This window comes from Oryzias melastigma, linkage group LG11, assembly GCF_002922805.2.
Source record: "Oryzias melastigma strain HK-1 linkage group LG11, ASM292280v2, whole genome shotgun sequence".
Classification (NCBI taxonomy): domain Eukaryota; kingdom Metazoa; phylum Chordata; class Actinopteri; order Beloniformes; family Adrianichthyidae; genus Oryzias; species Oryzias melastigma.
In genome coordinates this window covers 19,806,470-19,813,945 of record NC_050522.1, presented here as the reverse complement: position 1 = coordinate 19,813,945, position 7,476 = coordinate 19,806,470, and the positions used below count along the sequence as shown (strand labels likewise).

At 41.9% G+C, this 7,476-nt stretch overlaps 1 long non-coding RNA gene across 1 annotated transcript in view; it reads left to right on the top strand.

The window, feature by feature from the left end:
* Positions 1-3,169: 3,169 nt before the first annotated feature.
* LOC112137451 overlaps positions 3,170-7,476 on the top strand; it is an 8,307-nt gene continuing 4,000 nt past the window's right edge. The window contains exons 1-2 of the long non-coding RNA XR_002917541.2: positions 3,170-3,284; positions 5,045-5,139. This is a non-coding gene — a long non-coding RNA (uncharacterized LOC112137451). The remainder of the gene's footprint in view (positions 3,285-5,044; positions 5,140-7,476) is intronic.

Genomic DNA, 7,476 nt, shown 5'->3' with positions numbered 1-7,476 from the left:
CACCTGATCCAGGTAATCAGCAGCTGAAAAAATGGCTGGACTTTTAAAAAAAGTAACTGGAGCCTCTAGAGACCTGGAGACTGACACTCTGTAACATGGTAATGGTCCAACAGGAAGTTAGTTCCGTCTTCAGATTGTTCTTACTGTCCCAACAGAAGGGTTTCACGGCTGAGCTGTCGCAGTTATTGGTCTCAGTCGTCTGTGTTTTTTTAGTTGTCTATATACCTGCTTGACCACTTTGGTGCTTTTCCTCCTTCTTTTCTGCCTTGTCTCCTTCCTCTCTTTCCCCACATTCTTACCTTCCTGTTCTCTCCATTGTTCCTCCCGGTGGGTTCTCGGGGCATGAGGGGGGGGGATCAGGTCTGCACTGCATTCTTGCGGCAGCATTTTTGTCGAGCTTGCACCCCTAACCTCATTCCTGCATACTGCAGGTCTGCCTAAATGAAATTAGCTCTAATTAATGTTTCAGTGTCAAGAGAGAACAAAGGACAACACAGGGGAAAGAGGAGGAGGAGGAGGAGAACAACAGCAGAGGAAGTTCTGAGGGTAAATTAGAAGAGGAGAAAAAGTACATTTATCAAGTCAAATGCAAAGTCCTAAACCTGAAGTTAACTAATTCCTAATTTTCAAACAAATACTTTGCAAAAAAGAAAAACATAACATGGAACATACGTAGAAATAATTTGAGACTTGACTTAGATTTCCGATTTGTTCAGATTCAAAAATTATAGTTCTTGGAACTAACAGTGGCCAAAAAACATGGTTCTTGACTTGTGGTTACCCAGTTGATTTTTTTTATTCAGGACGCGAGACATGACTTATATTTGTGACGTCTGTGAGGTTGCACCTGCTAGCGTCTGCGTGTTCATTGATGAGGAAACTCAGTGGACTTGTGGTAGAGTGTCTGCCTTGAGACTGGAAGGTCAAGAGTTAAAAAAAAAGAAAAAAACTAAAAATGGGACCCAGCGCCTCCCCTCTTGATACTCAGTATTAAGTATCAGGTATACCCCCATACCTTACATGGTCATCTCCACCAAATATACGTTTTGAGTGTATCGTGCCCCTGCTCCGGCCAGCGTGATCATTTCTAGCTTTGTTTTTAAGCGGAAAAGAACTGATTAGGTCATTGAAGCGCCCCCTAACTGGTTTCAACTAGCTTGCAGCTCCTTAGAATTCAATTAGTGGGCTAATGTAAGCAAAATGTAATAATCAATGAGTTGAAATTTGTATAAAAGCATAAAAAAATCTTTATTTATTACAAGAAACCCTCACAGCTAAGCCCCAACCGTCTGGTCGTGAATTTGACAAGAGAATTCTCCCCGTGTTGGGTTTGGGTTAGTTCTGCATTTCTGCTTCCAGACAATTATTTCAGGCGCCATCTTGTCCGCAGCCAGATCCCTCTTGGATTTGATGCAAACCAGCACCAAAGGTTGCAGTTCCTCAAAAGAGCACTAGGGGAAGGTTGCAAGAAGGAGTAATTTTCCACTCACCCCAGTGTAAGAAAGTCCAGTTTTACACCAACATTGACTTTAAAACTTTACTGACACTTCCAAATATTAACCAATTCAAATGTCAGATAATGGAGTTTGCTTTGCTGATATTTAGCTTGTTTCTGCAGCTATTACTCTTTTAAAAATATTATTATACCTTATTTTGCTTTTATTAAGAACTTTTGAGGCTATTAGGATGGGCGTCAGTGTGATACTTAGTTTGAGCTAGAAATGATCACTTAAGTCTACTGACTATGATTTCCATGGTGGCATTTTGGCTACTAAAAGTCCGACTTTTAATATACATTTTTTAAATAGATTGGATATTTCTTCAGGTTTAAATGCATTTGGATCCTCGAGGTTCACATTTATCCCAGGTTGAGGGCTTGCTTCTCTGGTGCAACAGTTTCCTTTAGGAAATTAGATGGTTTAAAATTAATCCAACTCTGCTGCAAAAACTTCAACCAAACGCCATGAAACAAAAATGCTAGCAGCTTATTTCAGTCAGAACAGAGCAATTGACTTCTTTGTTCACCTGAAGCCTGCAGCCGTCCTGCCAGGTAAATTTGCATCAAAAAAAAAAAAAAAAAAGAATTCTTCATAGTGAGAAGTCGGCAATCCTTCATGCAACCGTCCGCCTTGTTTACAAGAAGCAGCGCAACAAATTTAGCTCCGATCATCGGGCATGAATAAAAGATGCCCGGCCTCGACTCGCTCTTCCGTATTTCTGCGTTTCCTTGTAAGCGTTTAATTTGAAAATAAAAAGGGAGACACTGACCTCTAAATGCAAGGTTATCTTTTAATTGCCTGATGGTGTTTACAGAAGATGAAACGCAGCACGAGCTGGAAATGAATTCACTTTTAATTGCAAACATCAGATTCTAATTCTGCCTCCTTGTTTTCTTGTTGTTTTTTTTCACATAAAGAAGAAACAACAGCGACCAGCGATCAAAATGCTTACAGTGGGAGTGACACGACAAATTTAATTAGCGCGCTGCGTCCCACCGTCTTCATCAAACCGAGCTTCATTTAAGCAACACGACATGTCAGAGTGGGGAGGGAAGGGGGGGTATGATTGTGCTTTTTGTTCAAGCGGAACAAGGATAAGTGGGATCTAACAGGAAGGTAATCACACACACACTCTCCCCCGCCAGTTGTTTTTGTAATACAACAAAGTAGACGTGATGTTGTCGTGTGAACAAACATTTGCCTTCTTTGTCTGCATGGATCTTTCCCACCAACAACTCTACAGGTGAAGGCAGCAAGGTTAAAGAAACACTTCTGCTTCTAGAAAAACATGCAGAATCGCTGAGCTTTGACTCATCCACTGGTTATCCACAGCTGATCCATATTGGTTAACTGATGATCCATTGATGATACAAGTGTAAATGACAGTTGATCAATAGGTGATCAAGTGATGATCCACAGGTGATCAACAGATGATCCACAGGGGATCAATAGGTGATCAACAAATGAAACAGGTGCTCAACTGATGATCCACAGGTGATCAACAGATGATCCACAGGGGATCAATAGGTGATCAATAAATGAAGCAGGTGATCAACTGATGATCCACAGGTAAATAACAAGTGATTAATAGGTGATCAACTGAAGATTCCATAGGTAGAAAAAAGATGATCAACAGATGATCCACAGGGGATCAATAATCAACAATGATACAGGTAATCAACTGATGATACACAGGTAAATAGCAGGTGATCAAAAGGTGATCAACTGAAGATTCCGCATGTAGAAACAAAGATGACCAATAGGTGATCAACAGATGATCCACAGGTAAAAACAAAAAAGATGATCAATTCATGATTACTAGATGACCTGCTTGTTGTCAATAGGTGATCAACAGATGATACACGGGTGATCGATGGGTGATTAACAGATGATCTGCAGGGGATATATATGTGATCAACAAATTATACAAGTGATCAGCTGGTGATCCATAGGCAAATAGCAGAAGATCAATATGTGATCAACTGAAAATCCACAGGTGATCCACTTATGATCCACTGGTAAATAGCAGGTGATCAATAGGTGATCAACAGATGATCTGCAGGGGATATATATGTGATCAACAAATTATACAGGTGGTCAACTGGTGATCCATAGGCAAATAGCAGGCGATCAATAGTTGATCAACAAATGATAAAGGTGATCAACTGATAATCCAGAGGTAAATAACAGATGATCCACCGGAGATCAACTGATGATCCAGAGGTAAATAACAGATGATCCACAGGAGATCAACTGATGATCCATAGGTAAATAACAGATGATCCACCGGAGATTATATATTTTACTTTGTAAGTTTTAAATTAAAGTACTAGTCGTACCACAAGTTTAGGTGTCATGGCAACNGGACTCTGAAAGATCCAATAGATACTGAGAGCTTCTTCTTTCATTAAGTAGGGAAAGAAAACGATAATAGGTGTGACCTGCGGCGTGCACGTGGGACCTGCAGGGTGCACATCAGACTGGCATGTGCATGACATCATCAGCGTGCACTTTGAGGCCTTTGGCGTGGAGGAGCTCTGACTTTCTTCTCCTGGGTCGCTGGCTGGTAATTAGTTTTGCGTCGATGGCTGCCTGTGAGGTCAGGGGATTCCTATAATCCCCCCTCTATCTGCTCACCTCCTCCTCCTCCTCCTCCTAATCTCCCCATGCCATCTCCTCCCCATCCTCCCCCCAGCATGGCTCCTCCTTCAAGAAATCACACGCTTCCACTCACGTCTGTCTTTTCGTTGACCTCCCTGAGTTCTCTCTGCTGCCAAACACTTTTATTTGTATTTTCTTTGCCACCTTCTCCCTCCTCCACCTCCTCTTCCACCTCCCCCTCCACCTCCCACCACTGTTTAAGTCGTTCTGGATCCCTCAGATCGCAGCAGAGAACCTGCCGTGTCCAACGGCGAGTTTATTATTATTCAGCTGGGCTTTTTTAATTCACACGTTCGCGGCGCTGACGCCTCCGACTGTGGAACATTTTCAGGAGAGCAGACCATCTGTGCACGTATCGCAGGCGACTGTCTTCACCCCGCATTACCGGGAACAGATGGACCTGCGGCGGCGCACGCACAACATGTTCATATGCGCCGAAATATGCTTGTATGTCACGTGCAGAAAAAAAAAACAAAACAAAAAAACAACTCTGATCTTAATCGACAGTTAAGAAACAACTTCATTGTTGGCAGACCTTTCAAAGACCACTAGAGGACGACGAACGAGGAACTCGGGGGTCTTCAAGGAGGTCCAGACTTCTACTTTGCTGGATCCCACAAAAAGAACAAAAGATATTTCTGTGCAGAAGGTGGAATGTAGCGACATGGCTTCTCCTTCACCTTTCAATGAGAGGCTGAAACTTCAGTGTGTCAACAACTATGAGGAGACAAGAGGAAAACCTGTGAATTGGTGGTAGTTTTTAATATTGTCAGGTGGAGACAGAGGGAAGTTTGAGCTACAAATATGTTAGATACTTGTTTGTGTTTTTAACTCTGTGGAAGGACTGACGGTGTCCTAAGACACTCATCGGTTTGTGTCAGCAGGTTTTCAGCTCTGCATGTGGTGCCCATTGACTGTACAAGACAACTGGACTGAGTGACCCCTCCCCCCTGGCATTCCATACAGGAAGTACCTGCTGGTCAGTCATTCTATTCGTCAGAATAACCATTCCTGCTCTGATACCTTTATTTTAATATGTTCTAGCTAATCTTTTTTTTCATGATATTTCTTTCTGTAGTACAAGTTATTCAAGTCATGAACTGACCAGAGACCTCAACAAAAGTAACCCGTTTAAAGTGATTACTTGACAGATTCTGCCGAACTTAAGAAAACTTTTTGCTTCAACAATATATGAGGATGGTCCTCTGTTCCGATTCCTATTTCTAAGTGAGAACTCCTCTTATCAGGTCTTTGTTTTGTCTAAAGAAGTATATTGTGCAAATAATAAAACAATAGAGAAAACAGAAACCCCATGTTGAAAATCATTGCTGACAGACTAATAACTGTGGTAGAGTGGTCGACCTCTGAGGTCACAGGTTCAGTTCCCACCTTGCCCACCCTTGTGTCAAAGCCGGACACGGTCTCAGACACGATACTGGACGCAATACCGAACATGACACCAGATGTGGTAACAGATGTAGTAATTGATGTGGAACTGGTACTGGGTTAGGGTACTGGTACCGGTCCGTGTCTCGGCGATTGGAGACCCCTGATTTAATGGTAAAAAAAATAACAGGTTGGGGACACCCAAAGTGTCAAAAAGTGATGCAGACGGGGCCCTAAACATACGTCCATGTATGACCAGTTGGGAGTGAGAATTTGTTGTCCAGGAAGATTGAAAACAGCCATAGATTCCTGTATAAGTAAATGATATTTACATTTTAGTTTGATCTATTTTTAATTAAAAATATATCTTTCTGCAAAAAGAAACTTAAAAATATCAAATCAGATTCTAGTTTATGGAAAACACCTTCAATGTTAAACAATGTGATCCAAGAAAGAGTTCAAAGTCAGTCTTTGTTAGTGGGCACAGTTTCCCCTGATAAAACCTTTTTTTGTTTTTTTTATTCAGAGTGAGAGACACACTTCAAATGTTTGATCAGGTTTATCAGAAAGGCATGAAAATGTTAAAAGAGCGGGCAGGTGGAGGATGATCGAGGGGAAAAAAGCTGTCATCCTGCCACCCGCACACCTGGCTCACAGAGGAGCTCATCTGCAGCAGAACACCACTGCTAATTACTGCTGTAATTGGGGAGTTGATGAGGGCTACTAGACACCCCCCACCCCACGCACTCACAACTCCAGTCCTGTTGCTTCTGGCGGACACAGCTCCATCAGACCGAACATGGAAGCAACTGATCACTTGAGGTCCGATTGCTGGCAGGTCAGCAAAATTTCACTCTCTGAGATCTGGTTCAACAGCTCAGTCAGAAACTGGACTGCCACCTCTCGTAAACACTTCTATACCTCCACAAGAATGTTGACGAGATGTCAGAAACCAAGACTGGTCACCACAGAAACTAACATTAAGAGTAAAGATGGAGACTAATTCCAAAAAATGCTTAATTCAAAATAGTTTTGTTTTTTCCTCTTTGTTGTAATTAATCATATTGTTGTTTTATTTATTCCTGAAGCAAAAATAGGCAAACACTCTTTATCAACCCCTGCCAGAGAGTAAGAGCATTAAACTGATGGATACAGAGAAGAAGGTATAAGAAGAAATAGGGTTAAAACCTGCAGCTGAAGGGGGTTTGTATTTTATCTCACCTTGAACCTACAAACTGCTAGATCCACCACTTCTCTGTACTCACTGCTTGCCTCTAAGGCTGGAGTTTGAAGACTTGTGGTCTTGTGTGCATTGAGAGTTGTGTCTGCTCTCTAGATGCTTTAAACCAAGTCCTTTCTGGTCTGTCATCTTGGCTTCTTTGACCCCTAACAGGAACATCCTTGTTGTATAGAAACCGATTATTGACCCAAATGGAACGGCCTTTTTGTCCAGCAGTAGTTGGTTCCATCTAACAGAATTTTAGTCGATACATGTTCAAGTCCATCCATCTATTCAATCATCCTGCCTGCACAATGAGCCTAAATCCAGTGGATTCTAAAGAATCATCAGATATTGTCACCATGTGTGATGTCATGAACTAACATTGAATGATCTCTATCTGTCCATCTGTCAATCCAACTATTCATCCATCAATCAATTTGTCCATCCATACATTCATCTATAGACTAAATAATCAAGCAGTCCTTCCATCCATCCATCTATCAATCCAACTAATCATCCATCAATCAATCTGTCCATCCATCAATCAACCAATAAGTCCTTCCATCCATACGTCTATAGACTAATCAGTCAGCCAGTCCATCCATTCTGTCTTCCATCCATCAACCAGTCCATCCATCCTATCATCCATCCATCCATCCATCCATCTGTCCATCCATCCACTAACCAACCACTCCATCCATCCATCCA